This window comes from Schistocerca serialis, chromosome 3 (assembly GCF_023864345.2).
Source record: "Schistocerca serialis cubense isolate TAMUIC-IGC-003099 chromosome 3, iqSchSeri2.2, whole genome shotgun sequence".
Classification (NCBI taxonomy): Eukaryota; Metazoa; Arthropoda; class Insecta; order Orthoptera; family Acrididae; genus Schistocerca; species Schistocerca serialis.
In genome coordinates, this window is record NC_064640.1 from 891,401,211 (window position 1) to 891,419,023 (window position 17,813).

Consider the following 17,813-nt stretch of genomic DNA (forward strand, 5'->3'; position numbering starts at 1 on the left):
ACAGACATGCGTACCACTCATAAATAATGCAAAACATTTACCTCCAAATAGCCAAACAACTGCTAATTTTCGGAAATAATTTCAATGCATAGGCTGATGGAAGGAGGAACGAGTGTACTTTATTTATTTGCGACATATCTTTTTGAAACTTTTACTTCTCATAGGTTTCGATATGTAATGCTCACATAAGGCAGTTTCTGAACTCCAGTAGTGCACTACACTGGGCAACACAACCACACCCATCAAGATATTCGTTCCAATTCAGACCTGTAACTCCTCTACAGATAAATTTGTCCAGTTATTTGTCTCCTCACTCACATTCTGACCAGATTGCCGTTATTGCGCAAAAACATCTCAGACTGCGCTGTGCTGCTCGGGGAAGTAAGGAAGGGCTGCACTCTATTTATTTGCAGCCCTGTTATTTAGTCGTGGAGTATATTTGTCACAAATCACCCGCACTGATCCCACTGTGGACATCTGACAGCCCACAAACACGTAAACAGCTCCTAATTTCACCACACAATAGCAAACGGCTCTTAAATAATGCAGTACACAATATCAGCAGACGAGCTCTGTACTCTTAAACTCTCCAAATAAAGCACCGCACAGTGCACAGACATGCTCGCAAAATAGTGTAACAGACGCGCCCAAACACCACCAGCTACCAAATCGACCAAAAGTCTCTGCTCGGCCTCCCCCAAACATGACCTCAACACAGTCGCATTCGCACCTATCACCGGAGAAATTGATATCACTTATGCGCCTTAGATTACGCTCCAAGGCAGGCTTCGCGCGCGTGCGGTCGGCGGGGAAGCGGATTCCAGAGTCTCCAGCCAAGTTCAGCTTCCAAGCGCTCGTGACAGCCGACACATGTGAAAGCTGCATTGTTCTTCTCATGTATACCGCCGGCGTCTCAGGTCTGGACCTGCCTTCATGTCTATTCTCAGAATAGCTCATAGCTCGTTGACACACTTGATTAACATGCATGTACATAGAGATACAGAAAACAGAGCAAGTGCTCTCTGAATGTGGAGGTGACTGGATACGCCTTGCGGTCGCATGGATGGATCTGACATAAAATCGAAACAAATGCGAAAACTGATTTTCGCATAGATATAAACTAACCTAATATACACCGAAATGCGGTGAAAATGAGAACATACTTCCTTATCTTCTGGTTCGCAGGGGGGAATTTTTACATGGAGTGAAGTATGAGGCAACAAGGAGAATGCAGGAAAACGATCACGTTGAAGCGAGCCGAATAAGGAAGGCAGTCAATTTTTTCTCGTTGAGTTCGTATTATAGTGTATGTCTACTGAGGTAGCAGTGATACACGCGAGTTGAATACTGCTTTTCAGGAGGACAGAGAATCATTCACGTCTAAACTTTCTCACATCTGTGTTAAATGATAACAGAGGGTGTACGGGATGATCGATTGAGACAGAGCTGCAACTAGGTACGATTCAAACGTTGACTCATTTATTCTAGAGAAGGACAAGTTGCTGATGGTAGATTTTTTTTTCGAGTATTCTATTTGGATGCTTTAGTCACGTGATATAGCCAGCATTCTAGTTGTATGTGGGTACGTGTTCGGTATGTGGTTTAAAGCGCTGTCTACTTGCGATCGTTAACGGTGAACCCCGTCGGTCATCAGAGGACTTCCATCTCATGTGTGACGAAAGTTGACACAATCCTCTAAACGTACTTTGATTTACGCGATCCCCACCCTGTCGCATGCTTGGTATAAAATCGAGACTTCAACGTAATAAGTAAGTTAGCTGTGGGTATTTGTGAGGGGCTGTAATCATTGTGTACACACCCAAGAGATGGGATGAGTTGTAATTTTCACATGTTGGACGCTGCTGTTATATGTATCTGTTTGCTTGTAGGATGTACCGGCTGCTAATAACTATCATTTTTTATATAGAGCTGATGGAGTAATAGTATTATTTCTGACTTGTGATCTGGTGTGATCATTGGGCACGAGACGTGTCCACAGGGCTATATTGGGCTCGTATCATAGAAAGGAAAAGTTTTACGATTGGGATAGAGATAGCTCAGCATAGGGTGACCAGGGAGAAGGATGTATGTCTGACAGGACGGAAAAGTAAGCGATCTAAGGTTATTGCCCGTTTTTAAGTGCTGAACGCTGTAGTCTTAGGAGTATGTGTTTATGTTCTCTCTCTCTCTCTCTCTCTCTCTCTCTCTCTCTCTCTCTCTCTCTCTCTCTCTCCTACCGGAACCTTCGATGCACTGATCATGGACTCTAGAACAATACTTTACACATGATAGATTGGATGATTTGCTTAAAAACCTATCGAACTATGTTGTGTATAAATATCGCTCCGTTCTCCTTCTTCTTGTTAACTGTATGCTATTAAATTAAGGCACTTTGAGATCCGTTACTATATATCGATATGGTGTGCTAAGCTCCAAGACTTGGTTACATTTAGAGAAATGTGATGCAGTTGGATGGGTTAGGACTAGGATAGCTCTATTCAGTCAAGAGAGGTGGAGTGTAGCTGTATTCATCTGCTCAGTTGAGGAATAATTGGGTAGCGATGTTGCGGGGTAGGTAGGTCAATGCCAAGGTGAGGATGGTCTTTTAACGTAAGAGGACTAGATATCTCTGTGACCACCATACACAGAGAGACTGATTGGGTACTATGCGCGAGGTCTTAGAAATATGTATAGCGTTGTCTGGTATAATTTGATTGTCTTTATGCGTTCGAGAATTAAGTGTGAATGGACGCGCTGAGCAGTCATCTATGAATGGTCGCAATGATACTTGCAAAGTAGAGGATGTATGGTTTAGCTATGATACTGAAATTAAGAAAACAAGCTGTCACATGATTGGCCAGTGTTGGACTTACTGTAAAATTTTTCACGATATCAGCTGTGATGGATAATTTTACAGTAGATTGGTGGTTTCTTATCCATCGCATCTGTGCATTGGGTATGGCATAATGATTGACTGACAATGCTTGCTTGAGTTGGGGGAGAAATTTTGGTTGATGGACTGCAACTTCCAGGGTTGCTAGCACCGAAAACGGTGATCCTGTACTTGTGTGCAAAAATGACCAATCACTAGAAATGGAATGCAGGGTTATAAACTATTTGGTCACTGCGACATATAAGTTTAAATGTAGAGGTGGTCAATCACTTTCGAGGGAAATCGCTTCAACGCCAGCAGGCTCTTCTATTTTCGTTGTGTTGTGGCTGTCCTTTATTTAAAATCCTTCAATGTTGTGCTATCGACTGTAAGAATATGATTTATAAGGCGCAACGTATAGTTTCCTGTGAGAGACCGTGCATCAGTTCATGTTAATGTCTATTAAGAATCAGACAATGACTTCGAAGTAGCGGCAGAAAGACGAAATGCTCGGCAGTATGCAAAAGCGTGTTTGAAAACACTGTTTGAACAAGGGCCAGAGGCAGCTTCTCATTCGCTTAGAGTATGGGTGATCAAACTTTAAAGGAGTCTCTGCAGCATGTGTGTAGATTTAATATGATCTTGTTCATATAAGCATCTGTAGTTTGAGGTGTTGGATTTGGTGAGCTGTTAGGAATTCTTGGATGGTTGCACTCTGAGTTATTCGAGGGGGTTATTGTGAATTCCGTTTGTCTGCGCTGGAGGTGGATCGCATTAGTACCTTCGTGACTTTATCACTGTTTGATGGTAGAGGATAAAGATGATAGGGTGTTGAGGATCTGTTGTACTTGTACCTAGTTTGAGGCGTACAACATTGCGCACATTTCCGGCGAATGGTCAAAACAAGCTCCTGTTGTAGTAACTGAGATCGTTCTGTTTATAGACAGGTTGCAGAAGGTAATAGATATGTCTTTCTCTGACTTAAATTGAGCAGATGGGTGAAGATAAATGCATACTCATCTATGCTTGTTGAAATTACGGAGTTGAACACATTTGCATATGCATATGAAATTGTAAATTCAATTATTTAATATAGCGAGGTGGTGAGAGTGAATTAGCGAGCGTTCTCGGGAGGAGCAGACACGCTGTTATATGGTCATGGTGGATTCCACTGTCGGTCAAACTCTGGCGCCAAACGTATCCTTTGTCCGGCACGCGGTCGACAGGTTCCATCGTGTCCGATGTTAAGTGCTCACGGTCACGGAAAGATGTTTACGTAGTCGGACTCTGAGACGCCGCTGGCCGCCTACCTGGCGCGTTGGCCGTGGGGGTGTGCGGGCACCACCGGTCGCTTGACATCAGCCAGCCAGGGAGCTGTCGATGGAGCGGGCTCAGCCGGCCGCGCGTACGTCAGCTGCGCTCTGGAGTTTCGCTGTGTGAGCATGGAGAAGTCAGTTGGAACACACCTGCATGACCATAATGTCTGAAATAAAAAGTAATTTTCCAGGTATTTACAGAAGGCTATGTCCGTCGCGTGTATGGAGGGTGTGTGACGTAAGTGGGGCGGCGGCGCAGCGATTGTACAGTTATTACGTGCGTGCGAGAGTGAGTCAATTAGCAGGCATTCTAGTGCGGTCCAAACGTGCTGTTATATAGTCATGGCGGATTCCACTGTCGAGCAAACTTTGCCGCCAAACGCGTAGCACTGTGATCCCGCTCGCACAGGGACACGTGGTGGACGGTGAGCGGTTGGCATCGACAGGTTTGAACGTGGGCTAAAGTGTTGCAGGGAAACGGCCAATCATTGTGCGATTCAGCTATGAGGCAGACAATTTTGGCGGGAAACGTGTGGAGGCGACGAATACACATGGTGAGCGGACAAGGGGCCACTGTGACGTCAAACTCGACAAGTTCCAGTGTGTCCAGCGAAAACATGTTTACGACGTGGGAGCGATTGCTGGGCTCCCCTCCCGCGCTAGTGGCCGGCCGCCTCACATGACAGGCGTAGGCAGTGACTCCACGCGCTGGCCAAGGGGTGGCGAGGAGTTGAACTACTTCAGTTGGAGCACGGACGTCGTGGTGACTGCACTGCGATATCAAAGATGTGTGTGCTGACTGTGTTGGAGAACAAGTGATGACCGTACTGCTTGAAATAAAGTCTTCAGTCCTTTCCCCCCTGCAAAATCAAAGGACGTGAATTACGTTACTATAAGAGCAGTTTATTATTTGACACGATTATGATAGGCTACCAGTGAAAAAAGATAAGTGAGGGAGAAAGTTCGTACGTGTGATCAATTATGGTGTTGGGATTTGAAATTGTGATAGATTTTTGTTATGGATGTAAGGAAAATGGCTTTCTCGCCGAGAAAATTGGACATCTTGAATAAATAATAAAAGATAATAATAAATAGAAGTACAGTTTTCGAGACAATATCGTGTTGGAATTTGAATTTGGCTCAATTTTGTAGTGGAGGCAGGCCTATAACAATAAATGATAATGAATGATAATAAATGATAATGAATGATAAATGACAATGAATGATAATGAATGTTAATAAATGATAATGAATAATAATAAACAAAAGTAATGTTTTGCAGCCATTATCGTGTTGGAATTGGTTTTGGGGGAATTTTATAGTGGAGACAGGTCAATAATAATAAATGATAATAAATAATAATAAATGATAATAAATAATAATAAATGATGATAAATAATAATAAATGACAACAAATTATAATAAACTATAATGAATGTTAATAAATGATAATCAATAATAATAAAGAAAAGTACGGTTTTTTGCATGCATTATCGTGTTGGAATTCAAACTTGCCGCCATTTTTTCTTCTGGAGACGTAGGTTAGTGGACATAGCACAATTGGGCTATTTTCCCGCCAAAATTCAAACTTGCCGCCATTTTTTCTTGAGGTGAGGTTAGTGGACATAGCACAGTAAGATTATTTTCCCGCCAAAAGCCGCCATCTTGGATGACGTCATGTGATGTTGCCAAGTCTACATGCCACCATCTTGGATGACGTCATCGCCGCCATCTTGAATAAATTTGGCAACAATGCAGCGTGGCCTGGCACATACTTAGTCTCCCTACTCACATCTGTCCTGTTTCTGCGCCCTCCTCTGGACGAACAAAAATTTATGTGACACATCCCATTGCCCTGCCGTATCTTGGGTCATAAAATCGAGAGTTCATTTTCATAACTATGATGACTCTAAGTTAGTGGCTCGTGTTTGTGAGGTACTGCAATCCCTATGTAAACATCAAATTGACAGATGTCCTGTTTTCCTCATCATTGATTGGTGGATGACCAACATACCTCCCAGTATCATAAATCATGGACGTAGACACAGATAAATCCACCCTGGCAGTAAAAGAAAGATAAGAATTAATATTAAACACTAGAATAACATGCATCCATTTTTGTTTTTGTACAGCTAGTTAGAGCAATGGTCGATAAACCACAGTGTGCTACATTATCATGGATATTTTTGTCTTACGAATATGTCTGTGACACACTTTATACTAAATACATATGACTCTCTCACAGGGTAGAGCATACCTATTCCAGGCGGCCTGTGTCAAAAATAATGCCAGTGACTGAACTGCAACTGACTGTAAATGTGACAGTCGTATGGGTCCTCTATTAACATCCAGCATTAATGTGCTTTGAGTTTTATTGGCGGGATCACCCAGAATGAGCACCACGAAATTGGCAATAGAAATAGCTGTATAGCTCTTCTTAAAGAAATGACGACGGTTGTACTACAATAAAATATGTTTCATGATATCTTTATATAATTTGTATTCATTTTTCATATGAGTTGTTCGTAATTCCCTGTTCAAGACAGAGAAAGTCTGCTTTCTTTTTTATGTTCAAGGATTCCAACATGATTATGTGGAAGGGCAATGTTAAAATTTTGGTAACATTGGTCTTAAAACATTTTGTAATTCGGCTTGTGCAGTGTGAATTAATCAAAATCAAATTTTACGTAGAAGATATCAGAATTTTTGTAACTTCATCCTACTAATGCTGTAAATTCCTACACCTCAAAACAGGCATTTTAGAGGGAACGTACTTGGAGAACTAACACGAAATCAATAAGATTTCTTTCTATGTTGCCTAAGATTAAACTGAGTTGAATACAGTGGTACTCTCTACAAGTAATATCGTGCGATAGCATTCTCGCTTCCCGCGCCCGGGTTCCCGGGTGCGATTCCCGGCGGGGTCAGGGATTTTCTCTGCCTCGTGATGACTGGGTGTTGTGTGATGTCCTTAGGTTAGTTAGGTTTAAGTAGTTCTAAGTTCTAGGGGACTGATGACCATAGATGTTAAGTCCCATAGTGCTCAGAGCCATTTGAACCATTTCTACAAGCAATATTGCCGACATATTGTGTCATCCATTTTTACTTACTCCTGTAGCTGAAGGGTGGAATGCACGCCACACTGCTTTTTACCCTCTTCACAGCATCCACTGTGTACTCGAAAGGTTTTACAGGCAAGCATCAATCACACATAAATGAAGTCAGGCAATATTACAAATAAAAATAAATAATCGATAAAACGCTTGTAACACATTTGAAAAAATAGATGGGCAGATGACTGAATAACGTACTCTAGCACAGTATAGAAATTGATTAAAACTGAGATACTGTATTGCCAAAAAAGAAACTAACTCATATATGATAATGGCCTTAACGTGAGACTATTACAAGCATGTCTGTTCCGCCTCAAGCAGAATGTTCGAAAGTGCAGTGAGTGCTGCGAAGTCGCGTAAGATAGCGAACTATGTGGCAGTCCCCCATACATTCCAGTTCCACTAATCCAGTTGTAATCTCAAAGTTCACATTCCAGCGAAATGGGACGGGGAACCTCCCTCAGTTATTTGCATTACTATTCGTAAACGTTCATTGCGATATATAACCCAACATATGAAAGCAGTGTGATAACCACACCCTCCAACGTTGGAAGAGCGCTTCTGAACTGCTCAGGGAAACCAAATCCTACTCGCGTCAAAACGTTTTGAAAACTGCGAGTCAGCATTGTCCGTCTCCAGTGTATGCTGCCAAACCAAAAGACCCATAGGCGCTCCGGGGCTACCTATTTCAAAGCTCGGAATCCAGACCACATCTCTCATTTTCACGACTTGTTTCTGAACTGCTAAATTATCATCATCAACAATTACGTGGATTTCATTTCCCGTAAAGCATATCACCATGAGCGTCTTCTCACGCTGATTACTCTCACCTTGCAAACCAATCTAACATGAATATCATAAAAGTTATCAATAAAAACGTCGTTGATGATGATTGCTTGTGGCAATAGCCATTTGAGTGGTGCCGTCATACACTAGTCTAGAATGAATAGCAATGAAGAAATATATGCATATAAATGACCGTGCCACATCAAAAAGGAAGACACTCTGCTATTCGATATTGTGACACACATAGTTCATAGGTAACATACATCGTATTTGGATTATGGCCGATTTACATAAAGCACTGTTTCACTCCACTACCATCATACATAATTTGACACATAATTGCCATTTAAAATTAATATTAATTATATTTAGAAAATTGTTAAAGGTTGTGCTACAGCTCCGACCAAACAACGCTCCACGTTTTAGAGTGCTCTGGCCATGCTCCTGCCCAGCGCTCCGAGCGCAGGAGCGAGTAGGGCTGACGGGAGAGGAGAAAGATGAAAATAAAGGTTGCAGTTGGAAGCTACCAGAGAGAAACAGTCGGTTTTTCACACGCGAAGCAATTTGCTGACAATACTACTCTCGTTAAAAAAGATTTACGTTTTCCATTAGGAATACTATTGCGTATAAGCACTTGTCGACAAATATGATAAGATGCTCTTGTTTTCTGATGAACGACAGTGAATGATCGCTGAACTGAAGACATACAAGACATTAGCTGGAAGTACTGAGGTACATTAGCAACCGGACAGCAGAATGTAACAAAATCTTTTGTTTTCAACATCACCAATTATTTGAAGTCGATAAAAATCTCTATGCAAGAGGATAATCATCCGGTAACAGATACGGCAGACCAGATTGATGCTATCAAACAGAAGGAGTTCTAAGCAGCTTTACATTCAAGACGTGGAACATTTCCCTTAACTTATGGCAGTCAGTTGTGGGATAGACATGTAATACGATTTTCCCATGTCTCTGTTGTAGACTTCACAAACCTGAAATGTGCGATATGCGATATGCGATGACGTCACGACTGTTACATAATTCGAGTCCTGGTACTTTTTCTACTTTAGGACAACTTACTAGAGCAACGGTCACCCAGCCATTCTCAAAGAACATCTAGAACAATACACAACTGAACACAGTTTTCGATTTATTTGTCAGCCTGCTCTCGTGTCCGGCTGTCCGGTTGCTAATGTACCTCATTACTTCCAGCTTGAGTTGATAGATGTACAGTGTAACACCCCATTCAACGACCAGTTTGTTCAATCCAGGAGTTTAACCATTCTTTTATAAAATGTTACACCAGGAGCAATGTCCTAGACCGCACTGACGATCCGCTAATGTTTATTCAGTGTTTCCTTCAACACGTGTGAGAACTTTTTTTCTGTTATGAAACTGTGATAGTTCCGCCAGCATTTGAGATTCTTGGGTTTAATAGATTTTAATATATGTAACTCCATGCGTTTGACTTTATCACTAGCCACATTTGACGATGATGTATTACATATTCTAAAATATAAAATGTGTAAATTAATAAACATCACAAAGTAATGTTAAATTCCTGTATGTAAAATTTTTTGTGGTTTTGCGTACCATATTGGCTAATATTTAATCTTGTAACAAAAGATATTGCTTTCGTAGAAAAATAAAAAGATGAAAATAAATACACATGATCAAATCCTACTTATAAAAGTATGCTGCAATATTCACCTCTTAGAAGTAGTGTTGCAAACACATCATCCAAAGATTCCCGTGTGTGCAACCTTCAGCTTATGGGCGTCTGAGTCATGCACCTGGTCGGAATATCAGAGTGGTGGGCGACGGGGGTGCTTAGCAGACTCAGCTGCGCTCGCAGCTCTTGGAATGGACCAAGGCTGCCGGACCTGTCCTGCAAGGGGCCTCCTGGCCAATGACGCCAAACGCTCATTTCTATTTGTTTCCTTGGGATAGAACACAAGCTGATGCCATGCTACGAGTTTCTGTGAATTATTTTGAGCTCTGATTCATTTTAATCGTATTAATTAACATAATCTTTACTCTCATATCATTTGAGTTTCATGTAAACCAAGTTACTATGCATTCAGAGTATCTAAGTGCTAGAATTTGGCTCGTCAGGGAAGGGTGTAGTTGTATTCATTTATCGATAGTTTAGCTTAATATATTTGTCAAGTGGCAGTTGTAAAAAGCTGTGTTACTCATGAACTAGAAGTCATACAGCTGTTCACTGCTGTACTGAACGCGTGAATTCAAGATACACAGCTCCTTACGTGTTATGAATGATTCGGTGTGGGTATTGGCTTCAGTTATAATAGTTCTTCTTTGTACACAACTGCATAATTTTTTAGCTATGCAAATCGACGCTGTGGCTGCGGTAGTCAGCCATCACACGATTCCTCTTTCTTGGAAGGCACTGGATGTTTGCCGCTGAAGCGGGACTGACTGCTGTGCCTGTTCTGGCTGTCTCCATGGACCGGCCCCCTCTCAAGCTGGGTTGGCTGTTGTCCATGCTGTGGCTTTCCCCACCAACTTGGCCAACCGTTCTGGCCTCCCATGCTGACCTGCCATCCTGACGTCTTACAGTGAATATCGTTGCAATCCACTGTCAAGAAACATTGTTGTGTCTGCTCATCATTCCAATCACAGCAGGTGGTCAGAACGTATCACCAGCTTCAGGACTGAAGAAGATCTTTCCCCACCCACACAACATTCACAACTCTAAAGGTTCTTAACTCTTCCATCTCTGCATAGCGCACAGTTCAAGTGTCATCTCTCAAGAAAAGTTGGACTGATTATCGTCTAACTTGCCTGTAACTTTTTCACTGATAGTTTTCAGCCACCAGACACTCAGCATTCTTATGCAGAGCCCTGACGCAGAAAGCATGGAGCTGCTTCAGCACAGTCCAGTGTTCGCACAACGACTCTTCAATATTACTCTTTATAAAATCCGTATCACACTGTACAGTCTCATTGGTTGTAGTTTCAAGATTACCACTAAAAAGATCTTCAAAGCAAACCCATACTTTCTGAACAAACTACTCTGCACAATACTCGAAAAACTAATCATTACAACTTGAAATACCTATAAACAACAGATTAGATGAAAAGGTAATGGAGAAATAAGCTTTTTTCTTACAGAATTAGGGGTCAAAATCAAATGAACGTTCAGTGGTAAATAAGAGATTCACTTTTGTTTGCTTCATTGTCAGGTTTTCTGGATGGGCCCGCTGCCACTAATTCTTCATGGTGGGATTCCGCATCACGTGGAACCACGCCACTTTCTTTTCAAATAAGTTCATGAGAATTCGGTCTCTGTTTTTAGGATAAAAGACGAAGAGAGATTTCTGATTTGTCCATTTCTTAGTTCGTGAGTAGTCAAACACGCGCACGCGAAGATTATGCTCGGCTGATTCACGACGCCCGAAACTTTCGCCGTTAATTGTTGATTGCCCAAAGGAAGCTACACATCCGACTGCCTTCAGTCCGTGGCGCGCATAGTGATGGGGAGGGAGGGTGTGTGGGAGGGGTGTGGTGGTGGGAAGGGGGGGGGGAAGAGAAACCCCAGTTCAGGGCACAGCTATCGTTTGTTCCATCACAACTCTATGGTTTGTTTCTATCTCAACCAACTGTGGTGCATGACTACTAACTTGGGACATGGGGTTTCACAAAGTGGATATTCGGGTAACATTCGCGTTTTCTGCGCAAGTTAAGGGGATGGCTGGAGAGGGTGTCCAGACCACCTGAACCCCTCCTACCTTATATATGTCCATGACCATAAGTATATCTCATTCAATGACATTATGTACAGGACAGTCTGTTATATGTTTTTGCATTTCAGATCAGTGGAAGAAGATCCATTTACAGTTCCATGTAACACGAAAAGTGCAATGTTAAATTAATGTAGCAAAATATTTACAATTTAAAGCAGTGACAATAGTACAATAAATCATGGTGTGTCTCCTCTGGGCGTAAACTAAGGCATCCATAAAATCCATGTTGCTAGAACCTATCTGATGTAATCACCTCCCACCATGACTACCCTGTTGTAAACCTTCCTAGCAGACATGTTTCCAAACAGCTTAGCAAGGAAACGATAAATTTCCGGACATGGGTTCCTGTTCAAAATATTATTTACTCACTCCCCTCTCTGAGCCCTTGAAGTTTATAATGGGAAGCCCCAAAGAAACAGTGACAAAGCTTAGGGGCAGGTTCCTTACACCAAAAAAAGAATAAAAAGTCGTAAGTAAGGGCTCTAACGTAAATAAGAGCTCTAAAGCACATACCTTAAGTGATATTAGAAACTTTTTCATCTGGGTAATATGAAACACAGCTCTTTAATTTTCATATTTTGGGGAGAGATCGTACGGACCAAAACAATGAAAAAGTCCAGTAATTGTTGGGTCTAAAATGTATACCTTAAGAGCTATGAGCACTTGTTCAGTAGATGTGTTTCACACTAACAAAAGTGAACAAGTGTTCATAGCTCTTAAAATATGTATTTTGAAACCCATTCTTGCTAGATTCTTTATACATATTTCTCTGTAAGGGACCTGTTCATGCCAGTGTCTGTCCAAATTTTTTACTAGTGTGTCAAGTGAAAATACTAATCAAGAAAACACACACACACACACACACACACACACACACACACACACACACACACACACACACACTCACACACACACACACACACACATATATATATATATATATATATATATATATATATATATATATATATATATATATAGATATATAGATATATATAGATAGATAGATAGATAGATAGATAGATAGATAGATATGCGCACCTGTCCATGCAGTTATTAGCGTATTTTGTAACTATTTGAAGTACATAAGGCACGAACTTTTTGAGTGTTTACCTAACAAAATTTGCCTTTATAGATTCTATACATATTTTATCATTTAAAAATATGAAGTAAATTGGTCAAGAACTTCTCGAGATATTTGCTAACAACATACTCCAATGTGGCCTTTATCCATAGAACCTTTCAAGATCTTTGCTAACAACGTTTACCCCTAAATATATGTAGCCAAATTCTGTCCGAACATTTATTAGAAATCTGAAGTAAATTGGTGAAAACTTTTTTAGATTTTTGCTAGCAATATTTCTCTTTTTTATATAAACATACACACCAAACACACTGCTGGCCACCGAAAATGCAACACACAGACGGAAGCATCCAAATCAGCTGAAATTTGCAGCATACAACTGTGGTAGTGAGGGATGCACAGGATTAGCATTTCAGTGCAGGCACACATTATGGTTGCCAGTAGTACCACCTGCAAGCGCTATAGAAAGGGAGAACAGACAACTGTGTGGACATGCTGGAATTGTTCTTTAGTGTTGTTTTTTTGCGTAAGCAGCTTCAGTATACTTTGCAGAAGACGGCAAGTGTCTTTCGAGCACATTTTGGAGTTCTGCCAAGGAAGAATAGTTCAGAGAAGTCAGTGATCGTGTCGGTCGGAACCAAGCAACTGTGGGATGCAGATCTGTAATTGCTGGATACAGGAGGAATCACAAACCGATGGGACTGATTGCATCCACCTCATTGCACCCCTAGACATGTTGATAGGCATATTGTCTGCTAGACATTGATGTATCACTCTGCCACATAATAATCATATCACAACAAATTCAGTATGTTGCACAACAAACAGTCTCCACGTGTACCATTCAATGTTGTTTGCAGCAGAGGAGGCTGTCCACAAGGCATCCATTGCTGCATTTACCACTGAGTAATTGTGCCTGCAATGGTGTGATGAACGACAGACATGGACAACTGAATAGAATAACTTTGTTTTTTTGGCAAATCCCAATTCTCCCCGAATTAGAGCCTGGAGACACTGTGAGACATTGTCGAACTGTTGCCTTCTGCATTGCCATACTGGTCCTGTGCCCAATATTAAGGTTTGGGGTAGTACTGAATTCCACTCCCACCACACCCTAGTATGCATTGCCACTACACTAACCAGCCAGCGTTACATCTCTGAAATGTGGAAGCCTGTTGTCCTCTGATACCTTCAGAGCTAGCTGACAGCTACATTGCAACAGGATAATGGGTGACCACATGTGGCATGCAATGTTCAGGACTTCTTCATTGCCCACTGGATTGCACTGCTACCTCTGCCTTCCTGTTCTCCTGATCTCTCGCCCATCGAAAACGTTTTTTCGATGATTTGGAGCGACTGGCCTGGGATACATCATCTACTGCTACACTAGATCAGCTTTGGAAATATGTGGAAGCAGCATGGACTGCTATACCCCAACACATTCAGAGCCTGTTTTTCGTTCAATGCCAAGGCATGTAGCGGCAGTTATAAACAGAAATGGTGGTAACACACAGTGCTGATTTCATCATCTTTATCACTTCACATTGGGCTGTATTTTCAGTCATGTGATCTTTGTACCATGTATTACCTCCCAAATCAGTTTGCCTGTGATACCTCCAGCCCTTCTTGTTGTTGCACTTTGGATGGCCAGCAGTGTGTCTGGAGTGTGTGTGTGTGTGTGTGTGTGTGTGTGTGTGTGTGTGTGTGTGTGTGCAACTGTGTAGTGCTGATGTTTGTTTTTATGATACATTGTCAACTATCTTATATTTGTTCCTTATTATCCTGTTTTGCAGAGCAATTTTTAATACTGAAGATGACGATGTTATAGTTGAGATATCGATCTGATGTAATAAAATGACAGGTTTTGTGATCGATTGCTGTTCTTTCCATTTTCTTTGCCAGTAAATCCTTTTTTTAAAAGTCACACATTTGTGTTATCTCCCAGTATATGTGAACCATATGTAACTTCAGCAACAAATTCACTGTCTGTCAGTTATCCATTGTAGCTAATTTTGAGATCAGTCAGTGGCAGTGCATTCTTTTTGGCGGTATTTAATATGTTTTTTTCAGTTTTATACAGGCTAAGAAAAAGAGTTCTGCAAGGAAAACGTAAATCATTTTCTTTAACTAAAGACTTCAAGTCGTTTGTAAAATATTGACATTTAGCTGCCAAGGAAAGGGCTAGGTCAAAGAGGTCAATACGAAAAATAGCAGGTATTATTACAAACTTGTGACAGAGAAGTCTAACAGTTCGATTATTGCTGACTGACTTCTATGTGTTTCACTGCCCATTAGGTAATGTGCATTCCCATTGTAGAATGCCATCTTCCAGATCTCTTTCCTTTTTATTCGCCTTTTCTCTTCCCTTTTGTGTTGTCCTCACACAGTTTTTTCTGTTCTACTGTCCTCTTAATCAGTTGGCCTTGGCAGATCAGTCATACTGTTTTACTTATGTTTCACTTCCCTGTAAATTATTCACTTTAAGGCGAGTTGGAACGCCCTATCCTGACAATGTTAAATTTTGTGTATTGTTGTCTTTAGGAACCACTGTAGCCTTTGACATGGAAGTTTTACTCGACATTAAACTGTATGTTCTGAGTCTACTGAAGTACAATAATTGCATTTCAGTCACTGATTTTGCAAATACAATTTTTTTATTACACAGTTAAAATTTTTGGTGCTTTTTTGTACGTTATCATAAATAATTTTAGTTATACATAACATTATGTTCTTCTTGTAGTTCAGTAGACTCAGAATATGTATGTTATTACTCCATGAAAATTTGAATACTCTACTCAAAGTGGTTTCTGAGATTTAGGGGAAAATCCAACAGAAAATGTAAATTTTCAGGAAGAGCTTCTAAAGTTCCAAAAGACTGTAACTCACTTAATATATGCTTAATTTTTTATTTTTAGTATCTCAGAAGCACCCTGAACCATACTGTATATCATTCTCTTGATCTTTTTGCATTTTTTTCCTTCTTTTTGGACTCCTTAGTGGTGCTGCACATTCTCCTTTATCAATGCGAAACTTGTCCATCCATTCAAGTTCTCTGATGCAGTTTGATCCAGGATTAATTCCCATACGCTGTAGCACTTTCACCCTACCTATGTTGCCGTCATCAAAAGCAATAACAGCTTCACTGATCCCCAGTTTAGTGTCTTCATTCCAACAAAAACATTTTTTGTAAGCGAGTCCATATAAGATTACTGAACGACTCATTGGGATTTTGAGTCTGACCATTCAGATACTTCTTCAGTAATTCAGGATTTGCCAGGTCTCTGTAAATGGGTATTATCATATCCATGACTGCTGCTGGGATGGAATGTTTATGGCTGTATGAACTATTTGAGTACTGGGCATTGCGGTAATAGCACCATGAATCAGGTCCAGGAGGGTAAAGGTGGTGTACTGGTTTTTCATCAGTTGACAGTTTGTGAAACAAGGTAGCCCATAATGCCTGCTTCATATTTAACAAATCCTCAGTATTATTTCTAATGGCCATCCCATAAAACTGCTGTAGTTCATCAATCATTTTGTCTGTTAGCCTGCCTCTTATGGTTTTACCATCAGAAAGTTTCCTGTATATCAAACTTGGTTTCAACTTCCTCAACATGTTGCCCATCCGTTTCTGGACGTCACCAACACATTCCAGTTTTGTGATAATCTTCTCAACATAAGGCTGAGCGGCAATTACACTGTTATATGCTTTTGAGTCTCACCTAAGAACGTAGTGTAACACACTCCCCTTTCCTTCACAGATCGACTAAAAATTTCAATAGCTGCAGAGGCCTCCGTACCACCACTTGTTCCTTCAAAATTTCTGTCACAGATAATGCCCTTCTTCATTCCCTGATTTACACTTATAACAGTGTTTGGTTAAAATCTGGAAATCTCTTACCTTTCCAGTATCCACGTCGGCCACTGTAGCAGCAGAATTCTCAGAACTGTAGCTGCACTTCAGCCAAATGCCATCAAAAGCTACTGGTATGTCAGTCATACCATCATTTTTTTCAACAGCTTCGTTTGCAGCACCCTTCATTGACTATCATGCAACAGATTCCATAGCAGCTCCAATAAATCCTGCATACTTGTCGATTTGACAAGGTGGGTGTGGCATATTCATCATGGCACACATTGTTTCTGCTGCAGTATGTGCTTTGCCAATAGCTCGCAATCCATAAAACCACCTAACATTTGCTTCAAAATAATTATCTTACACTTATCATAATTCCAAAATGAATGCGTATATTTACAACTGGCGCAATTAATGATAAGTTTCCTGGGTAGTCCATTTGATACTTTACTGTCGTCATGTAAAGTAACTGGCCCTCCACATATTTTACAACACACACATTCACCTAACACCATTGTTAGGGTGTGTAAACCTATCAGAACGTAACGTATCCTACCATTTACATCACTTTAGTTTTGAGAAAACTGTGTATCACACCGTTTTACTTTAATCTTCAAAGAACTAATAGCGATGAGTTTGCCTGTATTTCATTGTCTGTAACTTCACATGCCACATGTTGAACACAGTGTTTCCAGTGTTTCCATTTATTCGAAAATTTATTACCAGTAAACCCAAGTTTCTTAAAAACACATCGTTTTGGTGTCATACTTTACTTTTTGAGAGATTTATCAATCTATTCGTCACTCTTCCTCAGAAAAACGTTAGCACTTCGACATACAACGCGTGTTTATACTATGATACGATGCGATACTGTTTTTGACAGTTCTACCAATACAAACACGTAATTTTATCTTTATAACACAGAAATCCACAGTCTTCTATATATAAAAAATTACCGATTTTATTAGATCTTGAAGTAATGCACGTAAAAATTTTATCATTTTCAAGTTATGTAT

At 40.7% G+C, this 17,813-nt stretch overlaps 1 protein-coding gene and 1 long non-coding RNA gene across 2 annotated transcripts in view; both read left to right on the forward strand.

The window, feature by feature from the left end:
- Positions 1 to 17,813, forward strand: part of LOC126471134 (uncharacterized) — a 230,204-nt gene that overhangs the window by 209,164 nt on the left and 3,227 nt on the right. The window lies entirely within an intron of this gene.
- LOC126471133 (uncharacterized) overlaps positions 1 to 17,813 on the forward strand; it is a 127,905-nt gene that overhangs the window by 106,865 nt on the left and 3,227 nt on the right. The gene's annotated exons all lie outside the window — the stretch shown is intronic.